Source organism: Argiope bruennichi, chromosome 4 (genome assembly GCF_947563725.1).
Source record: "Argiope bruennichi chromosome 4, qqArgBrue1.1, whole genome shotgun sequence".
NCBI lineage: Eukaryota > Metazoa > Arthropoda > Arachnida > Araneae > Araneidae > Argiope > Argiope bruennichi.
Window position 1 is genome coordinate 31,008,258 of NC_079154.1, and position 23,819 is coordinate 31,032,076.

Sequence of the window (23,819 nt, forward strand, 5' to 3'; positions counted from 1 at the left end):
AGTTGCTGTCATTATCAGATGGGAAGGAATTTTGACTTTCCCCAGTGTTGTTTTTACACAGATTATTCAGCTGGATTTGTGAGGAAGAGAGCTTTCTGTTTATCCTTGTATGGAAAGGCTTATTTGACTAACTTTCGTTATTTCTTGTTAGAAGCTTATAAAAGGATTTGCTCGTTGCATTTACTGGAATTGTGGAGTGAACACTTGTTTGGCTGACAAAATTGGACTGTGGGTTGTAGTTATTCGTGTATATTGAGTTGAGGAGGAAAAAGTAACGATGTAATGCACCACTTTCGTTTATAGATTGCTGTTCGTTTCTAGTGGATTATAAATTTTTCCCATGATAGAAATATAAGTCCCATGGGAAATGTCTTAAACATGCTATTTTTTAAAACAATAACAACTAAAAGGAAAGATATATTGTCTGTTATGATTTAAATTTTATATAAATAAAGTTCTCAATGTATAAAAAAGGTTTTGGTTTCTTAACTCAGTAATTCTATGAAACTCAAATAATTACATAAGTGAAGAAAATTATTTTGAAGAATTGCACAAAAATTACAATAATTTATATGATGTAAATGTTTTCCAATCATATTAAGATCTTTGATTTCATCCAGTCTAGTCTTAAAAAAACTGCGTCAGTTTTTCACAATTAAAGAAGTGAATTCTGATTTTTCAAGATGTAATATAATGTTATATGACATCGTCATTGTAAAATAATGGAATCATTTCCCGCAGTGCTACTGTTACATGATAAACATAATCCCATAGCCATGTTGTTGTTTTTTTTCGTTGAGCTATGATGTTACTTCCTGTAAAATATACAGCGAATTTCATAAGGAAATATTACTGCTGTGACTTGCATCATGTGAGTATCATCTGACTCTATTAACAGTTTAAACAATTTTTCTGAAATCACGAGTTAATAATAGATTAAAATGATTTTTGATACTCAAACAGTATTTCTGAAACTTATCCTATGCAAATAAGATAGACAATAATTGTTTTAAGATTGCTTGCTTAAAAGAATTTCTGATATGTATAAAAAACAGAAATACAACATCGGAAGCAGACTTTTTATGATGTTCTAGTAAGAATGTTTCTGGTCGTGAAAATATTTAATCATTTTTTGGTAAGAATTTAAAATGTGAAGAACTTATGAAGCACAATACTTTCAATTCTTTTATTTTAATTAAACTGGAAAACACGACTTACAAAATCGTTCTTAGTACATATTCTACATTATATATGAATGATCAGATAATTTTACATTATAAATAAAGTATTTATTTTCATTATAAAATACTATTTGCTGATATTTTTGGATAAAATTACAATTCCTGAGTTCTAGTAGCATTGAATTCTTCAATAAAATAACTTGGTAGTTCTAATCCATGTCCAAATATTTCCGCTCTCTGGATTAATACTGTTCTGAAATAAAAAAAATATTTTTGAGTTAAAGTTAGGAAATAAGCCGGTGATGCCACCATAAATTAGCAATATCATCCTCTTATTTGCGATGCTTTCCGTTAGAGAGTCAGCATTAAGTATTATTGCCCTTTACATTGACTTATATTGCTTCTAAGACTGTGATTTTAATTGATGAGTTTGTTTGTTTTTTTGTTTGAGAATATATTCATCAAGAAGTGCATGTAATTTATTTTAATGTCTCAAAATTTGATATATATCTACATTTAAGAAGCTAAACTTCAATCTTTTTAATGTTATTTATTTATTTACTTAGTGCTTTGTACTTTGAGGTATTGAATTCACTTGTATTCGAAAAGTTAGCATAACGGACTTCCTGGGAATGAATTTTGTTAAAAATTTATAGAAGACTTCAAATTTAATTGTGATTCTTTATACCAAATTTTTGTCATATAGCTAAAGACAATTTTAATTATCTTGGTCCCAGATGAACACAAGGCCAAAAGAAGAATTTTTTTTAACTCTGAGAGGTCTGAAATGTGGAAATGATCAGAATCTCATAATCGAATTTTTTTTACGTTTAAAATACTTCTTCTACAGGTAGGTAAAATAAAAAAGTAAAAAAAGAATATTTATAAATTTGCCAAAAGCAAAGTTTTACACAATTAAAACCTTGAAAGATAATAAACAATGTTCAAAAGCGTATTGCAAATTTACAATACAGCAATATATTTTTATATAATGATGAAACATTAAATTTAAATAATTATTTTACCTTGGCACTTTAATATCTAACTTCTTACTACTTTCAATAAATAGGAATGGTGTTGGTATTTCCAGCGATTATAAATTTCATTGCCAACATTTAGCCTAAAAAATAGTTAAGTCAATAAATTACTAGTGAAAATTAGCAGCTTATATCCTAAATATCAACTTATTATGTTCAAATTTGGCACACAAAACTGGTAAATTACAGTAGAAGCTCTCTTCTAATCATACTTTTGCTTATATTAGCGGATATTAGAAGATTACCTCGTGACTTACCATTCATCATTCATTTAGTTTCCTAGACATACCCCCTTCTTACTATGGATGATAATATCTTGGAATTCAAGGTTGCAAAAAAAATCGAGCACAGTGTTCATAGTGGCTGGCCTCGCATTGATCCGTGATCCTGAGGTGATTACCAACTACCTTTGGTTACTATACAAAAAGGAAGAACAACTTTATATGCATCAGTCTAGATCATGTTTCATAACTTGATGGAAACAATTTTATCCGAACATCTAAATAAGAGTATAATAAATGGACTAACCTTACGAGTTGGCAAAATCTAGATTTTCAAGTTGTAGCCTCTGGTATTGTTATCGTGCTCTTATGGCAGATTAAAGCTGGCAATAAATACGGAATTACATTATCTCTAAAAAAAGATATCAAGTGATACAAGAGAGAGATTTCATGATAAATGTAAATTTGAATACGAATATTGCAGTTTGTTAAGATAAGACACTGGAAATAGTATTTATGTTTATGCTAATAAAATGGTACAGATAGCAATGTAATTTTTCAGCTGTTCCGTTTATTTTCATATTTAATCATTCCTTTTGTTTTTATAAAGATTAGTTTCGTCTGCTGTTAACTTTCAAAGTTATGGAGTGAAATGCGTTATAAATTAAATCGTTTCTTATGCATCTAGGCGTGGAATAACTACATTGACTTTATTATTAAGACACACAACGTTTGTTTATATCAGATTTTAGTGAAAATAGGAGCCGTAGCGTTTATATTTACATTCATAACTGGTGTATTTAAGTTTGTACTTTCAATCATAAATTGCATTTATAAAAATTAAAGGGAAAGGTTAATGAATTTCGTAAATGAAATGGTTTCTGTTGAAAAACGAAGCTGTAGATATAGAAATCCAAAAGAAACAGCATAGAATATCTCCTACAGTTTTATTAGAAGAAATTACAAGATGAAATTCTGAGTTCCCTATCAAATAGTTGAAGGCGGATTCTACTTATTGTTCCCGTAATATATTTACCATCCTTTGCCTTAATTTCTGAAATTCTGAGTTCCCTGTCAAATATTTGAAGGCGGATTCTACTTATTGTTCCCTTAATATATTTACCATCCTTTGCCTTAATTTCTGAAATTCTGAGTTCCCTATCAAATAGTTGAAGGCGAATTCTACTTATTGATCCTGTAATATAAATACCATCCTTTGCATTAATTTCTGAAATTCTGAGTTCCCTATCAAATATTTGAAGGCGGATTCTACTTAATGTTCCCGTAATTTATTTAACATCCTTTGCCTTAATTTCTGAAATTCTGAGTTCCCTATCAAATATTTGAAGGCGGATTCTACTTATTGTTCCCGTAACTTATTTAACATCCTTTGCATTAATTTCTCACTTAATGATTCATATAAATTTTGAATAATTAATTATTAATTGCTATTGATTAAAAATGAGAATAATTCATCAGAGTATTATTACATCAATTTTTTAATACATTCATCACATTACTGAACTATCTGTTTATTCCGAAATATAGCTTTGATAGAACATGAAGATTTTCAAATAATATCTTTGTTATGATTATTAATAGAGACATTTTATCTGTTGTTCCAATCGTAATGCCCACAAAAATAATTGTTCTTTTAATTACAAATCTTCAATTAAAATATCTTTGCACATTATTATACTTTTATTACAAAATAAAATCATTATTTAATCTTCCAATTTTTATTTTTTGAGAGTTGGCTTCTTTAGGATAGTTTAACTGAAGCATAATATTTGCTATAAAGCGTATAGTAGCGAAATTTATTGATTCTTTGTTTATAAGTGCCTTTTTTTCTTTCGTTAATTAATATTTTAACTTCTGCCTGAGAAACATAGTCCTTCTTTTTTGTAAATGGATAGCTCTCATTTTTAGTGATTTTTACCGCCTTTTTAAAGTCGTTTGTGAAATTTGGAAGATTAATAATTGCATTAATTGCCATATTTGTTCTTTCTAAATCTAAACAACTATTTTAATTATTTTTTCATAAAAACGTAGTAATCGGTATACACAGGTAAATCGGATGGGTGTTACATAGAATATAACTTTCAATGTCCTGCCGAGTAGCGGTGGCCTTGTAGTAAGGTGTCATTTGCGGGACCGGAGGGGTCAGGTTGAAACTCAATTCCACCGAAGAAATGCAAGGTATGGCCAGTCCCAGTGTGGTGCAGACGCTTGGTGAGAAAGTGTGCCAGCTCAGGTATACCGCCTTCGTCATCTGAACGCTGTTCAAAGCTACGAAGTCTGTTTCAAAATAATCTTAGTGTTACTTAAAAGGTGGGTGTTAATATAGCTTAACCCTATATTCAAAATTAAGGTACATGAAAATTATGTCCGCGGATGCGAAAGTTGATTAAAATCTTCATTTGAAGATGCAATAATTTTAAATCTCTGAATTCTAGCTTACAATCAGTTTCAGTTTGTTTAAAAATGTTTTTTTTTCGTATTACACTGTAAGAATTATAATGAGCTAAATAACAAAAATATATTTTTGATCTAGAAAGTGCCGAAACTCGTTTTGACTGTCAGCAATTGGAAAAGACATTACTGGAAATGGTGAAATTGTTCTACCTTATTCTGTACTGTGAAACCTGCACATTAAATGCTGTTTTGTCGCAATTAATAACAGGATATCGATACATGATCGAAAATTAAAATAATTCGCAAATTAGCTGTTATGCTAATTTTGTCACGCCTCGCATTCTAGCAATTTTACACATTTTTTTTACAGCAATAAAAATAAAACAATCTACTTAGCATATAATACTCTATTATTAGTGACTCGTAGTGTTGTTTTATATGTATCAACTACGGCTCGTTTCAGTTATAAATTCTCTCCACAAAGCAGACCCCACCCACAATAAAGATTTCACCAAGCCAATGGCTATTGACTGACTTCGAAATTGCCGCGATGGTCAGAGGTCAGTCATTGAAGATTCAAATCGCGTCCGCTCTGATTCTTGACAATGGCTGTTAATTAATGATCGAGTGATCTTATTTTCATTGTTTTGGTTTTGAGACCGCAGGTATGAAAAACACGTGACTAGGTTTATTTTTTTGCGCAAGCATGAGCAATTGATCCAAAAGATGGCTCATTTTAATATGGATTGGCTCTTAGCAGTTTTGAAAATATTATTCAAGGCAATGGGAAAATACATATTTGTTGATTTAACTCTACAGTGCATAATGTTGCCAATTGGCAACAATTTCTTATTCTTTTATATTGGAAACACTATAAAACTTGTTAAGGTTGTCTTTAAATTTTTCTTATTATTCCTTTATGTAGACGAACAAAAATTGATGCACCCATAAGAAAATAAAAAATTATATATATATATATATATATATATATATATATATATATATATATATATATATGCTTAAATTTATACCAAAACACATTTATATATTCTTATATTTTCAATATATATGATCAAATTTATACAAATATAATTTATATATTCATACGCATAGCCAAATATTAAAAGCCAGGTATACACATATTTAATATAAAAATTCAATAATTTTCCAAATTAGTGAGACTTTTAAATCATAATAAAAGTTGCAATAATTTTCAATACTATTCTTTAACTTGCATTGTAAGCATCAATAATTCATTAACATTTATAATTATAGATAAAATCTTTCAAAATCTCAATATTTAATGTTGGAAACCGGACCGACTTATTAATGTACGATAATTAACCTAAATCACAGGGGGGGGGGGGTTCAAATTCTTAGTTGAACCCCCCCCTGTGATTCAGTATATTAATTATTACAAAAATGATGTAGTCTAGCAGGAAAGAATATGATTATTTTGAAAATTAATATACAAGAAATCCATTCCACTCGAGTTCCAATAATTACTTTCTAAACTGTCGGATATAAACGTATAGTTAATATAATTTAAAATAATTAGAAATATATTCTTCATGACCTAATGATATATATATATATATATATATATATATATATATATATATATATACAATCTCTTATGAAGTCTTACGATATCTGAATGTTTATACAATACCCTTGCCTTGATAATCATATATAGTAAGATATTCAAATAGAAATTCTTTTATAGAATATAATACAGATTTGATAGAAGACAAATTCTTTTATTCTTTTGGTTTCACAATCGATGTTAAGAGGTGCACCTGTTTTAATAATAAGTAAAATGTCTAAATATAAAAACTTTAAACATTCAACAATTACTTGAGGTCAAAATTTAATTTAAAGTAGTTACAAAGATATTCAAACAGATAATATTCGAAAAGCTATCATAAATGTAACGTACATAAGCATACGTTCTACGAAGCAAATTTAAAAAAAACCCAGTAACAAAAAAAAAAAAAAAGGAATTTTAAGTTATAAGTAAAAATAAATGTTGTTATTGAAGCTCCCCTACAATTTATGCAAGCTTGTATTGACTATTTTTTAGACACGATAATATATTTCATATTATGTGGTTCTCTGTAAATTGCATAATGCGCAATTTAAAGATCATTCAAAATTCCCTTTCAAACCCCCTATCCCCGGTGATCCTATAGTTAGGGATTAAGCAGTTGGTTCTAGTGCAGTTAGTTCTTGGGCAGTATACGTTCTTAAGAAAGGATTTTGTAATTTTCAATTGATTAAATGTTAATCGAAATTGTAACATTTTTATAAATAATTTCAGAGTATACTATCGCATGTTAATCGAAATTGTAACATTTTTATAAATAATTTCAGAGTATACTATCGCATGTTAATCGAAATTGTAACATTTTTATAAATAATTTTAGAGTAAATTATCACATGTTAATTGAAATTGTCACTTTTTAACATAGAGAAAAACTACAATGTTAAGGGATTAATTATGTATGTTAATTTGATTATCTGTTTAATTATCAGTTTGTAATATAATTATTTTTTGTTTATGACATATATATAAATGCATGTATTGCAGACTTAAAGGTAGTTCTTTGTTGATTTAACATGTTCTATCAGAAAAATAATGTCAATTGTATTCTGAAAAACAATTCTAGTTCCCATTTAGATATAAACAGCTTAGAGCAATATTTTATGCAAATATTTCCTTATGTATAACAATTATATAATTGAGTCAAGAGTATGGAGATTTATCAGTTTGACTTCCTCAATATTCATTAACTCGCATGACACACTATTTACTGATTAATTACATTTGTTAGATAATTAAGATTGTTTGGTTTTGAATATACATATTTTTTTATCTTTTGCTTTCTACTGAATATAATAGTGAATCAAAATACTTTCTTTTTTTCCATATTTTAAAAATGAAAGTAAAAACTAATAGCTTGGTACTGAAAAGTTTATATAATTGATTAATGGATTTTTTTCCCTATTTACGTTTCATAATACTAAAAGATTTTAATTATGGAAATTTAGTTTTCATTTAATTTTATGAAGAAAGATTGGATTTTTTTGAAAAAAGTGCAGCAGAAATATCAAGATTTTATCAAGTTTATTAACATATCTATTGAAATCTTTTTTTTATTATACTATTTTGGCACATTTTGAATGAAATCAATTCAGTTAATAGCTTTGAAATATACCGCCAATAAGAAAATAAATATTTTATTTTTTCTATAAATCTGATTTGTAGATCAATTCTAATCAATTCAACGAAATGATTTCACTGTCTCAGATATAAAAAACTTCTGCGTTACTAATTAATAATGAATGACCAAATTATATTCTTTCGGATTTCATGTATTTAACCCATTACACACATCTTCATTGCGTTTTGTGTTTAACTTCGTACTAGAATAAAGAAAATCGAATAAACATTTTTCAGCCGTTCGAAATATAGATCTTTGGGGTGAATTTAATGCTTTTACTGAATCTACCGCTTGATCTTTAGTGATTCTTTTTGGTGATTAACCAGTGAATGTGTGTAAAACACAAATATCCAGAAATTTGAAATATATATTGGACACCTTTTTACCATACAATTAAAACCAAGATTTGACATAAAATTACAGATATAGACACAAAATTATACATTACATTTCATATATTTACATGTTTTTGAATGTATAAATCGACAGATTGTCAATCCCTCAATGGATTTGGTTCTAAATTTGATATATGATTTCATTTTAGACGATAATCAAAGTACCAATTCATATCCATCTAGCTCTCTTTGTTTTATAGTTATTCGGTTAATTTGTATTTGGAAAGCTAGATAGATACATTTTCTTTGAATAGATTTCGCTCAAAACTTCAGCGGAATCTAGAAATTTAGTGTTAAGTCCATGTGCCAAATTTCATCTGTCTAGCTCAAAGCGGTTTTGAGTTATCGAATTCACAAATAGAAAGACAGATGCGTTTTTCGGACTGATGGACATCTGAAATTTGACGATGCGTCAAAATATTGGGTTCGAATTTGTTGATAATTACAATACTTTCTCTTTGTACATTTTATAAACAAGAAAGTAAAAATAAAAATAAAACGCATCAATACAAGCATAAAACATTATAATGCTACAATGTTATTCAAAATTTCTTTAAAAAAAATCCCAGTGGCTTTAGAAAATTATAACAGCTAATTTCTATCTACTTTATTATAAATATCTGTTTTAATAAAATAGTTATTTCGAAGAAAAATAGAAAAGAATATCTTCATAATGAAAAGTTAAGCCTTTTTTATATTGGCGCCATTTTAAGTTATTATGAAATTTCTTCGATTCTATGAATTCATTTCTGTCTATAACGATTTCTGAGAAATACCGCTAACGTCTCATGCAAAACAGTGAACTTTCACATTAAAATGTTTTTTTAAACAAAATAAAAGAACAAATCTGCTCTTGGCACATAAATTTGTCTGGCAGCTGAAAAGTAACAAATCGTCATCATCAGAATCTTCACGGTCGAACATTTATTCTTCTTTTATAATTCTTGCGACATATCCGATGTTTTCCTTTCACTGGAACTGCCGTTTTACTCAGATATTCTACACATTGAATTAAAACAAAAAAGAACATAAAGCGGGAAAAGAACAAAAATAACGAATTCGTAGCTTCCTCGCCGATTCTGATCGTACAAGGACAAAACATTTTTCACTTTCTGCTTTTTCGTTTATTTTTGGTGACAAGGAAAAACTCACCTTTTAGTCTTCTGGCAAATGGCGACATCCTATGCGCTTGAAGGCGGACTTATTGAATAGGCGCATAGAATACTAATCAGAGTATGTCGCAGGTGTCTCTTGATGACGGCTCTCATGTGGTGTTATTTGGCATCAATAGAATAGTGATTACTGGAAAAGAAATATTGAGTAATAATGGCTTATTAGAGATGTTCGTGTCGGTGTGTGTTCTTATTGAACATCTGTCTATCTTTAAGAATGATTAATTTTGAAGTATTGAAATTGATCTTTCTAATTTAAGTGCACTTGTACTCTTTGTTTCTGTATGCCGATTTTTGATTTTGCGATGTTGTATTATTGTAGTTAATACTATATTATCATAAATTATATATCATATAATTACTGAATCTCATAAAGATATCTTTAGATTTGATAAAATATTTTTTAGTTTGCTTTATTTATTAAAAATTTAACCTTCATTTTATTTTATAAATTGAGATTGGGGCAATGGATGGCGAATTTGACAGAGATGCTTTTAAATGTGTAAAAAAAGTTAAGTATTGTAAAATAAATTTAATTAAAAATAGATCTGTTCACGACTTTTTATTCATTGAAATAGAAATTAACAAAGAAAATAATCTGTTCTCAAATCATTCTTATGAAGAGTTATTCTTACAAAATTATATTTTGAATTACATCACAGTTAAAAAGTTCTTATTTACTTTTTATGCTACTTTCTATTTTAATAGTGCATGGTTACGAATATAAAAAAAATAATTGTTTGATATGAGCTTGTTCTAAATTTGTATTAAACTAAAAAAAATTTTTAAGTAGATGGGTTGAAATCACAGTTTTGTAAATAATAGTTTTTAGAAGACAAAATTTAGTGCAATAAATACGGGAACAAAAACTTTAGAAGCTCATCATTTTAGAAATGTTATGAGATTCCCAATTTTTTGAAAACAATGATTTACGTTGCTGAAACTTGACCAAATAATTGTTAGATATATACAAAAAAAGTGTTTAAATTATTTTTGATAAAATATATTTTTCAAAGAAATGTATCTGAAATATCTTTCTAAATGAAAATGTTTTATTAAGTGCTCAATTATAGTAGTTTCCCTTTATGGTGGAATATTTTTTAGCTATTTCTTTCAAAGGCAAGCTTTAAAATAGGATAATTCTGATCAAATTTTTTTAAAAATAAATTCGTACCATCAGTTTTTGCGTTTGTATTGTTCAAAAGGATCAATATATTTTTGAGATGAATTATTTTATTTATAGGAAAATGGCTTCAGAAAATGAATGATTTGAAAAAAAATATTAAGAGTTTCTTGTACAAAATGAAATAATGTTTAATTAGTTTTATGGCAGTTTCAAGTAGATGCATATGTTTTTAAATTATTTCTTCCAGCGGTTTTATTTAAAGCTAAGGATCAATGTTAAAAGTAATAAAAGTGTTAGTTTTATTAACTTTTCAAATTGTTGCTACCGAGAGACCTGATTTCTATGTTGACTAAAATCAAATATTCAACAATAACTGTTTACTCTTAATTTATTGCCTATTGGATGAAGAAAGAAAAAATACCAGAAAATGTACTTAATTTAAAAAAATATGCGTTATAAAATTGCATATAGCATGTTTTTTTTAACATTTTTGATTACGTTAATAAAAGTTAAATGATTTTATGCATGACTAGAAAGATTTTATTGGTTTTATCTTTTTGTAAAGACGATAAATGCATATTAAGTAACATAACACTTTTTTTACAGTTTAATTCATTGACAATGTTACCTTTGAAGCAGTTTAACTGTTTTCCGTGCAATCAAATAACTAGGAAGATACGAAAATTCATCAAAGCATTTTGCAATTTTTTTCGAGTGTTAAGTTTCATTTATTATCCTGCTCTATGGTCACTAAACCTAATTTATATGATAAACTTTTCGTCTGAACGCGTGTATTATTCCTATGCAGTCGCACGCTTTTGGCATTTTTCAAGTCAGCCATCACTGCAGAATTTCAAAAAAGTGCGATATTAGACATCGTAAAACAAATCCTCTGACTGATTTATGGATTTGCCTCTCTTTGCCTGCTGTGCTCTGATTTTGCTGGGGGCAAAATGCATAATAGGGTCACGCAAAAACTCTAATGGATGCCATCATAAATTTGACATAAGATCGTGTTGGAATGTCGCAATGTAGCAATACTAACTGCTGTTTCAATACGTTTGTGAGTAAAAATTGTTACATTAAAAATTTTGATGTAAATTAAATAAAAATGGCGTGGTAAATTAATAATTAAAGATGTCCTTGTGGATTATAGATTTAATTTATGTTTCACGTTTGTACTTGAGAATTAGGAACGTTACGTTGTCACGAACATATCTAATAGTAGCACTACTTGATGCATTAATAATGATAATAAAAATTAATTATTTAATTAATTTCATTATTTGGATCGGATTATAGTTGATTTAACAAGAGTAAGATAAGGTTTTAAATGAAAACAAAATTACAGCATTTTGCAAGACATGCAAATCCTTAAAGTTAGTGCTTTATGAAATAATGAAATGAAATTTTATTTATGAATTGGTTAATGAAATGAAATGAATTAAGGATTTTTAATAGATTTAAAAAAGATGAACGGTCAGTGAATCAATTGAGATCATATTGTAACACTATTTAACTGTGTGTGTTATTTATTACGACATAAAATGCTTGTTACAAAATATAGGTTAATCCCTGCGAATAATAAAAATGAACGTGTGTGTGGGTTTGTTGGCTCTCTACAGGATAAATCATCAGATTTAGAGCTAAAAATTTTTTCAAAGATTTGCTTTGAAATCTGGGAATGCACAACTTGGTCAGTCTTTTTTTATTTGAGTTTAATTTAATTAATTAAAAATTAAGCTGGACTTCTTTGTTTATAACTTCGGGACATGTTATCACGCAAAAATTATTTTTGTATCATCTTAAAATACACAATTTTGTCTTCTTAATTTTATCGATTCTTTACCTAACTTTAATAAATTTCCAAAAATATTTTATGCATAATTTGCAACAATATTTTTCAGTGTAGTAAGGAAATCTAAATTATTTTTACTGTTTCTACCATCATTTAATAGCAAGTTTCTCTTCCTTGGTCGACACTAAGATCATATTCTAATGTATTATAGTGGTTTTTTTCATTTCCTCAATTTTTCTGTGAATTCTGCGAACAAAGTTATGTAAGATAATTATAGTGTTTGGAAATATATTCAATAAGCGCATTATAGTTGTTACTCCTTAATTCTTTTTATAATCATGCTTTAGCTAAAGGTCTACTAATGGAGAATTTTTAATGATGTTTCCACCGAGCATGGCACAAATTACTGATAAAATGTAAGCATATAAACTTTATCATTTTTAAAAATTTGCCGAAATTCTGAAAAACTTTACACGATTATTAAATTGGCGTCATTGAAAAGATACTTTTTAAAGTTTTGAAATGGTATAAAATTCATTTTTTACAATAGTATTTCAGAATTTATCGTGAAAAAGTGTCAAAATTCAGCTTAATATTTAATTAATTTAAATTCTAGTAATATTTTTTGAAAAATCTCTTCGAGATGTCCTCCAAATATATATGCGCCAATTGTGATTGCTGGGGTCTTACAGAGGAAAATCATTATCATTACTAAAGATAGAGATTGTTCTATTATTAGTTGTACTTTAATTATTTATATATGTTATACTATTATTATTTATGTATATTTTACTATTACTTTTAATATTTTATATTATTATTTATATTCTTAAATTTGGAAAACTTGCTATATACCACTTATATATCTCCTGCATTTATATTTTTAAACCTGTTATATTAATTAAATTCTTCAATTTCGCACTTTAAATTCTCGCCTAATGTATTTAATTTTTTTTTAATATTTTCTTGATGTTGTTGAAAGTTGTAAAAGCTGGTTTTTCAGAAATCGTTTGCCATATTTACCTATTTCTGCTGTCTCTGCTAGATTGCATTTCACTGTTTTTAAATTACATTCACTATTCGAATTTCTATATCATGGATATCGAAGGGCGCTTGATGTGTTAGTAGTGTGAATTAGTGTTTCGAATGGGTTTGATTAAGAAAGATGGGCTTGATAAATTCCATCAGAAATCAGTGTTTTAATTCTTTTGCCAAATAAATTACGTTAATAGAAATTTCTTGAAGATATCCATTTTGATTCTGAATCACAGATCGGTGAACCTGCCTTTGTTTGATATTGGAATTGACTGAATTAATTATAACTAATTCAACCAACTAATTAATGCCAATAATTATAATTAATACCAATAAAGAATACACTGCGCCACGGAAGTAAGAATACAATAAAAAAAAGACCAAACGTTGTTACTTGAAAATAACATTGAAAACGGTTGCAACAATTCAAAACGCAACAAAACAATTAATTGTATGAAAACACTACATTTGTATATAAAAAAATTCAGTTAGAATTTAACTGTACACCATAGATACTTCAATACTACGGGTAATTTTTTAATATCATTTATTGATTTGAGAATTTAGAAAATGTTACATATTTTTCATTATCGATATCAAAGAAAAAGAAAATAAAATAGAAAGTTAGAGAAACTGTTTACTTTCTAAAAGCCACCTGCGCTCTACTGAACTAAATAGGTCAGGCCGAACCAGCGCACTTCGGGCTGGCATTCGAAAAATGTTCGACGAACATACCAGACTACGAGATCGAACGCGGAAAAAAACAGATTGAATATAAGCCTAAGCTATACTGCCTTTATTATTTGTTATTTTTCTTTTTCTCCAAACCTTCCCTGATTCATTTTAAAACTCTCCGCAAGGTGGTTTCGAAAGTTTGACCTTTTTTCACAAGGGTCAAAATACGCCTTCCAGTTGAAAGTTGACCTCATAGTGTATGACCGACATGATTACTTCTCGACGGAAATGCATCTATTTTGAAGAATTTCATGTCGTTTCATAGACCTTAATGTGAATGAAATGTAAGTTTCGTGGCATTGAAAAGTTGAAATATTGTTGAATTGCAATATTTTTGAGTATAAATTATTGTAATTTTTGAGCAAGATGGCATTAATAAATGATGAGCGATAATTTGTTTAAAAGGTCAAATTTCAATTTCTTTTAAAGGGTAAAATAAATATCCGGTTTGAAATAATAAAGTGAATGACTCAATATATTTCAGTTAATTATAGGATATATGATATATTAAAGGACAGATGATATTTAAATCGTGTAGAATCTCATGAAATGAAATTATATTTCATCCAATATTTCATATGTAAGATTATATTATTTCTTTCTTTAATATGGCTCCAAACTTATTTATTTTTTTAATTAAAAGTATATATTTCTGAATTTCCTAAAATTATATGACTTATTTTATGCATTATTTGACAAAAATTTAAGAATAGAAATAGTGATTTTTATTTCCTTTTTTCTCTGCTACATTTTGCAGTAACTGCATTATGTTCTTATTTAAAAATCTTGCTTTAATTTTCATTTAAAAATTTGAGTAATTGTTTTGTGCGACAGATATATTTTTTTTCCTACAAAATGAGAAATTAAATCAATTGTTGTTAATGTAAAATGTCAAATGTGCGACAAAAATTTAATTTTGAAATCAATTGCGCATCATTCAAAAACAATTAAAACATGACGCAATATTAAGAACTAAGATAATGAGAAGTTAAATGGCATAGTATTGCTCTTTAAATGAGCACCTTTTGTCAAATGGCGGTTACATTAGTATGAATAGATTTTATTAATTACGGTATTCGATTGCTTCATATTAAATAATGTAATATAATTAAAATATTTTTTCGGATGTTTTTCAAACACGTACCACTATTTTTGTCCTCTAAATGTTAGCGTATCTTAAAAAATATCTAGCAAGAATGATAATCAGTAATTTTTTAAACTCTAAATATTAGCATCCAAATATTTGTTCAAGATTGTTGAAGCTAATACTCGATCTAGATTGGTCAATTTTTTAATATTTGATCAAAATTGTTGAAGTAAATATTTAAAAAAATGTTCTTCAAATCTTGTCTTCTTACTTACAGAATGATGGAATCTTAAGGAAACATTTGTATTTGTATTTAAAAATGATGCGAAACGTCTTTTACCAAATTCAAAAATTAAATTAAATTAATTAGAATTTAATTAAAATCTGAATTTTTTAAAAATAATATTCTAGTTTTATCACTGATTTAGGTATATTTAATCTTAATACAAAGAACTCGAGGTATGAAAGGATACTTTCAGAACTGAATAGAATTGGATAAGAATATGAAAATAAAAAAAAAATAATAAAAATTACTTTATCCAAGACTAAAAAAAAATCTTTTGCCAAGTCTTAAAAAAAATAACAATAATCTGACATCGATTTCAAGTTTAATATTATTTTTCAGAACACAATGGAAATCATTCTTTTAATATTTATGTTTATAATATTTCTCGCTTCAATAGTTCCAAAATAACTTCCATCTCTTGAAAGAATTCAAATTTCGTTCCTTTTCCATTCTGAAACATGTTATTAGCCTAGACATTCAATTTACTGATTTTTTTTAATTCATGTTATTGAAAAGATTAAAAGAGTCAACTGTTGTTCTACTTTTATCAAGTTTCGATATCAAGTTCAAATCATATTTTATTCCATTTTTTCAATCTAAAAAATTATTATTTTGTTTATTATATATCTCGCTTCAATAGTTTCAAAGTAACATCTAACCCATAAAAGAATTCAAGTTTTCATTTTTGGAATTCTAGAACGCGTTTCCACCTTAGAAATTTCAAATTGTCCTCTAATTACCATTTTTTTTCCTTCTGTCTTCTGCCTCGACTTTTCTTTTTCACCCTATTGTCTGTTGGTTTCATCCCATCCCACCTCTAGTGAGGGCGTAAAATGGTTGCACCCATCTCTGAGGTCATTCATTCACTTTGGAAAAAAGTATCATTCCTAAATTGTCACGGATCGTCTTTGTTCGCTTCTATTGGTGTTATTTTTTGAAATACAGTTGGAGAATATTATATTGTGTATCGCTTACTGTTAAGGAACTCGGCCATTTTCGTGACCTGTGGTCAATGTTAGGCTGTTCAATGTCCAGTAAAAAATCGTGACGGGATAATTTTCACGTTTAATTTTACTACTGGAATGAAAATGAAATCTGAATGTTTTGTTCTCGGGAAAAAGTTACCATACATTGGCATATAGATTTATCATGGGAAAGTTGTTATAGATGCATGTTTTTATTATTCGTTGTTCTCATAAGTATGTTGCTCGTGGTTTGGTAAAGAAAGTAAATGCTGAAATTATGTAAAAATTATTTTATTACTAAAGTTATTCACTATTAAATTAGTATATCGTGTTCTACATTTTTTTATTTTATTTTATTAAATTCAGATATTTAACTAAAACAATAAATCTCTAATACTTTAGGTACAAATATAATTTATTCGTCAAAAAATTCCAGAACACGAAATTTGTTTAGAAAACTACGTTTCTGGTAGAGAAAAAAGATTATTAAATATTTTTTTTGAATTGATTTGGGAAATTTAAATTCTTGATTGTCATTTATGCATAAAGTAAATACGGAATAGAAATATTTTTTCAAGCAAAATTTGTGGTTCATTTTCATTTATGTTTTAGAAAAACTTTATAAGCAACTTTCCACTATTTATAGCGCATCAAAATGTTTATAGAAAAGTCTTTAAATAAATTTTTTTCCTTATTGTTGTATCAGCCACGTGCAAAAGAAACTAATTGTATAAGGAAGAATACAATATTTTTTGTTAATAATTATATATCAGGTGAAATTTTAATGGAAAAAAGAAAAATCTATTCTCAGTTTTGAAAGAGGTGCCAAAAATAATTTTTATTTGTTTTTCTTAATGTACTAAATTGTTTGAAGAAATGCCAACATGGTGGTAACACTTGAAACCTGTCATTTGCGGAAAAAGGATACAGAATTACCTATTCAGATATGCATACATAAATTTTTCTAGAATTAAAAACCGAATTTTTTTAAATGTTAGTTTTAAAAACTTGTTTATTAAAAATTGGTTGATTGAATGTAGGTTAGCTAAGTTTTTTATAAAAGATACTCATTCAACTGATTTGACAGAAGCATTATTTTGTCACGTTAATGATGACATTTTAAAACTTGTCAAAAAATACTTTTATAATATTTGAGGAAATATTTATTTTTCTTGTATTAATAAAATTATCCTATTTGCAATGAATTAAAGAAAACTGTAAGTGTAAATACTTTTTTAAGGTATTTCTATCATCTTAGAAATGTATTTCAGGATTTTCTCATTATTTGTTATTTAAACTAAATGAAATTGTAAATTAAAATTCATTACTTTTCGCAATATTGACGTATTTACCCAATGATAATGGAAATACAAAAAAAATCTAACTAAGGGGTCTTTTTTCCAATAAAGGAGATATTTTTTTAATATCAGTTAAAATCTGAACGGATTTCAGATGAAACTTTTTTTTAAATGTGAAAACATGAAATTAATACAACTACATTTCATATTCAAAGAATACCCAAATTTTATGGTTATTTATATAATATTTCTTTAAATAAGGTTGACTTAATGTAGCTAAAATAAATTTATGTTTCAAAAATCATTTAAAAATGAGAATAAAATAGGACATTTATATGAATTAGAAACTAGAAGATTTTGAATTATAATATGCAATTTTGTATAAAGTGTGATAAAAATAATGTTTTAAGTTAATGGTATTAAAATTCTCAAGTTCCCTATAGAATCAATTCATGTAACATCATAACCATTGACAATTAAATTGGTTATATAATAACTTCTAATTGCATCTTATCTTGCACTGTTTTATGTCGAATTAACTTTTTTTTTCTAAGTTGTGAATTAAATTAGATCCCAGTATTAAATTCGAGAAGCACAGTTTACCTGAGTATGATTTAAGATCACTTTACGCATCTTTATAAATAAACTCTTATTCATTTGAAGTTTTACGATGCGTGTTTATTTTCCAAATTTGTCTTGCTGTTTTCTGAATCATTTCGAATGTATATTGAAATTATATCTCTTACTGAAGTCTAATAGCTTACTTTTTTAAAAAAAAATTGCGTTACAAGAGAAAAAGTTTACAAAAATGAAAGAAAGATGCATAGTTACATGAAAAAGATGCAAAAAAATAATGAAAGAAAAATCATTGTTAAGAAGATGTAGGCAAATTTTCGAAAATAATATGAAAGAATCAAGGAAAATCATATATTTAAAAAAAATGTTTCGAAAAAGAATAAAAGAAAGCCTGAACTTGATGAAAGAAAAAATATCTGTATACTTTCTGCTGCTGAAATATTTTTAACATTTTTACTTTACAAGCTTTTTAAAATGATAAAATATTGAGAAAAAGAATTTGCGAATCGATCTATGTATCTATTCTTTTATAAAATAAATATCTGACTTTTCAATAAATAGATTATTTCACAAGGTATGCTCTGGAAGACAGTTCTAAAAAATCTAATGCTCTTCTAACTTATTTGTTATGCAACAAATTCAATGAATTTCATATTCATGATATTAATTCTTTGATAATATTTTACCATTGCATCCCACTCACTTTGCTCAGACTTTGTAATTCGGGATCAGGTAATCAAAAGGTTTAGTTCATGGCTGCGAAGATGATTTTATTTATTCAAAGAATCATAACAGTCTTCCATTTGGAAAAATACGATATACCTATCGTATAATTTATTAGCTACATACAATTCAAAAATCATTATATTCTTTCCTTTGAATTTTTAATGTCGAAAATTATCCTTTATTAAAGTTAACTTTCAAAACAGAACAAATTTCACCGCGTAGAATTCTTTTCTTTCATTTTTATTTTCGCGCTAAACACTCGGAATTATTCTAAAAACGATTTACATAAAACTCGTCTGATCGCATTTCTCGTAACCGGATTTCTTGCTGTATTCATCTCTTTTTAATACTTGATAGTCTAGTTGCATGTAAAAAGTGAAAGCACAACGGAAATCATGCCCAGTATCAAAACTTTCAGGAACATAATCTGATTGAAAACAATAGAATGCGATTCTCGCACGAGGTGTACGAAACAATCGTCTGCAAAATCACCTTGACCCAAATGGATTTGCAGCGCTTTACAGAAACAACATTATCTGTTTCTGCTGTATATTAGAATTTTAAAAAAAATTAAAAGGTGGTGTTTTGGATGTTCCAAGATCACGCGGATATAATGCGTGTTATTTTCTATTTCCTTTTTGTAATTTAGAGGTGTTTTTGTGGTGAGGCTACGGGGTTTTCTTTAGGAAATTTATACGCACAGCTGGAGTTCAATACTTAAAGTATAAATTGACTGCAGTGTGGTATTATTTCTTTTCATTCATTATGTTGAAAATATTTATTATTATAATATTTTTCATGTTTATGGCAATAGTGTTAGTGGAGATATGGATTGTGGTAAAGAAAGTTAATTTCTTTGAATTCGAGTTATACAATTATAAACTGCATTTCAAATATTTTTTTCCTTTATATTGTGAGTTTGCATTAATTTTATAGAATCGAAGTTAAAATAATTAATGTTTTCCGTTATCATTCTTTTTTACACTATCCTGATTTTATTCTGCGAAAATTTCATGACTTCGAAAAGAAAAAAAAAATGACTAATCTATTTAATAAATGAATTACTGAAATACTATAGAAGAAAAAACTCAAGGAACTTACTAAATGGTAAAATTAAGTGTGCATTTCAAAATGTATTATAAATGCATCATTTATTTTTAAGAAGTTTTTTTTTGCATTTATATAAGGAAAAAATAGAATTTTATTAATATAAATTTTAGAATTAATATAAATGCGTAATCAAATTATTTCGATCAGCGAATACGGTATGAATAGAAGTTTCTTGTAGCAGTATCGTTGCATTAAAATAGGGTTGATATGTGAAGGTTCTAACTTGCCGCCATTAGTAACCAATTGATTCTTGCTAAATAATAAATTAAAGCATTTTTCCTTTGCAGTTTTCTCTAAATATGCATTTAACTGGTTTGTAATGCATATTTATATTAAAGTTGTGGGAGTTGCCTAGATGAATTAAAAAGATAAAGTATCTACTTAATTGACTATTATCTGACTATAAAGTCAAGTCAACACATGAGGCAGTTATTGTTGTGTTCTGTTGCTTGAAACTGTATGCTTACACAAGTGTTTTATAGATCAATTTAATACCTGATTTTACAAAGATATAAATTTTCCACTTCATATAATGGCAATTAAGTGATTTCTTTCAACTGCAGTTATGTGGTAGAAATTCTAAATAACTTCTGTATCTTTCGGTTTAAAAAAAATCGAAGAATATAAATATTCTTGACAAATAGTGCTTTGTGAAATTAATTTAATTTATAAGAAAAAAATAGTTTATTTTTACTTTTTTTCCCCAATGTTTCAAAATTGATACTTTGTGGACACTTTTTACTGCAGACGAATAAATGAGTTTTATATCTGATTTTGACGGACTTTCAAATTATTGGAAAATAAATGAAATAATTAAAGATTTGTATAATATTTTCATTCGACTTAAATGGCATTACTCGCGCTGAAGAAATTCCATAACTGTCGCTCTATTTGTTTATTTTTATATTATATTAAAGAAAACTGGATAAGATAAAAAGACCTTTTACCTAAGACGAAATCAGTTCAAAGTTTGATAAAAATTTATAATTTTGCCAAATGATAAATTTTATCTGTTCAGCTAATTTTTTTAATTATCATCCATACATATACATACAGTTTCAAAAATGTTAATTTAAACCTCTAAATCTTTTAAAATGGGAAGGATAACCATAATTTCAAAATGAAATTTCTTTGTGATGAAGATATTATCCATAATATGCTAAGAGAAAACAATAAAAAAAAAATGAGAATATATTATAGAACAAACGAACTCAGAAACAATGGATGACATTTTTTTTTTTTTTAAATCGGACATCAATAAATATTTTTCTGGTAATTGAAATGTTAACATTAATTCTTACACAAAATGTTTGATCATAATATACAGGATGAATTTTAAATTGCTGTTCGTTTTTCGAGGCATCTGTGAATAAAGTTAATGAAATGAAATCATATGGTATTTTTTGGTTAGCCAGGCGTAAACGAAAAATCGCCAAATAATTTTGACCTGCGCCTAAATAAGACGTCGCCAAAAAACGTTCTAGCGTTATGTTTGTATTCAAGTTGGTGGAGGTCTTGGCGATGTATTTTTTTGGCGAGGTTTTAATCATTTGGCTATCTTTCGCTTGCACCCAGGTAACCGAAAAGTATCCAAATTTTGCCAAAATATTAGATGTGCTTACTTTCTTGTGCACAATCAGAAAAAAAAATGTTCAATTTAGAACAGGAGTTTATATTTTTGATTAGTAAAAGATAATTTTCTCCAGGTTTCATATTCAGTGTCATTCGCTTATGTTTGTGCATTTTTTTATCACTTAAACATCAATGAAATTTTGCATAATCCATTTTCGGTCATTTCATTTCAATTACGGATCAATATTCGTTCTAATGATACCAAAATCTTTTCTATCTGTAGATTTTGATTTTATTAAAACAAATTTATCTTTTCGTGTCTTCCAGGAACTTTGACTTCATTCCTTTCAATAGATATAACTGCCAATTTCTCCAAAGAAGAAGAAAAAATTCTCTTTTGTATTATAAAAGTAGAAGATTTTATCTACTATTTAAAGATTAAGATTAATTGAACTCAAGATGACTTTTTTTTTATACCTGCTCCATTCTTTTCGGAATCGTTTCTGTATTTTCTTCTCCACTAAAATATATATTATTTTTCAAATTCAAAATTAGATTTTATTCTTTTTTCATTCAAATATAACATATAATCTGGCTATAACATTTTTATTCATTTAAAAGGAAAATCTGTGGGTAAAATAGATGATATATACTTTATTTAAAAAGTTCATTTTCATGCTAATATATCGAATATGAAATGCTCAAAGCGTAGGTTTAAAAAAATATAAATGCAAAAATTTTGACCCTTTAGCAAATTGAGAATAATTGCAAAAGTATGCCATCAACAGAACAAAACGAAATTTGGACTCGAATTATAATTAAATTCCTTTCTTCTTGCATAACAACTAAAACAATTGAAGACATAATTCTCAGGATATTCTATTATCTATGAACTACAAACCATTGAAAAATAAAAATCCTTTCCAATCATGAATGTAAAAAGGGACATTTCTCGAAATCCGTAGATAATTTTAACGAATGAACGCGGAAGTGAACTTTTACTTGTTCCATAGCAAAGATGTAGGCAGTTTGTTTCATTTTCTTCCATAGAAATCGTCTGCGTTTATCTGACAATAGAATTATAGAACAGAACTGAAGCGCGGAAGGGAATTTCTCATTCCCTCACTTTCACCTATTGTCCGATGAAACAAATCCGATGACAGCTTTTAACCCCGGAATTTTCTTTTCGAATTCTTTACTGAGTTTTTGATAACGTGAAGAAGAGCTCAATATTCAACTCTTCATAAAATGTCATATTTGAGTTGGCTGTGTTGTTCTCATAAGATCCGCTCGTTCTTTTTTTTGTTTTGTTTTGAATTGCATTTCAAATCTATGGCCGGAACAATGACATGTTATGCAATAATAATTTCAGCTGTTCCTCGTTTTATTGGAGTATGCAAATTATTAATGATGGAATCACGATGCTGTAAAAAAAATTGGATGTGGGATTATGAGCTATTCAGTAAGTGGCTACACTGTTGGAGTGTTTTCATTTCGTATAAGGGCATTTCTTTTTATTTATGTAAAAAAAGAATTTGAATCTACATCGAAGGAAAAAACGTGAATAAATTTATGGAAATAATACAAATAATGATCTGAGGAGCTTAGTTTTATTAGAACACGAAGATTCATTTTTTAAATGTTTTTTTAAGTTTTATGCAATGATTTTATATAAAATATTAGAAGGCTTCAAGAAGAATTTATTTGATTGAATTTTCAGTATTTCTTATTTTTTTTCCTCTTCAAGTTTATGATTTTCACAGCACTGCATTAGGTAGGTCAAAAAGTTATTGAAATTTTAGTCTAAACATAAGCTTTTTCAACAACATATTTTGTAGATCTTGAAAAAGGTATTGTTCG

General features: G+C 27.3%; 1 protein-coding gene and 1 long non-coding RNA gene across 5 annotated transcripts in view; one reads left to right on the forward strand and one right to left on the reverse strand.

Moving 5' to 3' along the window:
• Nucleotides 1–23,819, forward strand: part of LOC129966604 (LHFPL tetraspan subfamily member 3 protein-like) — a 106,933-nt gene that overhangs the window by 67,014 nt on the left and 16,100 nt on the right. The gene's annotated exons all lie outside the window — the stretch shown is intronic.
• LOC129966605 (uncharacterized) lies at nucleotides 1,176–9,761 on the reverse strand. Of its 3 annotated transcripts, none has more exons than XR_008784278.1 (5): nucleotides 9,626–9,761; nucleotides 2,747–2,822; nucleotides 2,476–2,634; nucleotides 2,207–2,301; nucleotides 1,176–1,434 (listed from the first exon to the last, which is right to left on the reverse strand). It is a non-coding gene; the product is annotated as an uncharacterized LOC129966605 (long non-coding RNA). The 3 variants fall into 3 exon arrangements; XR_008784276.1 differs by having other exon boundaries at nucleotides 2,747–2,851; XR_008784277.1 differs by lacking the exon at nucleotides 2,207–2,301 and having other exon boundaries at nucleotides 2,747–2,851.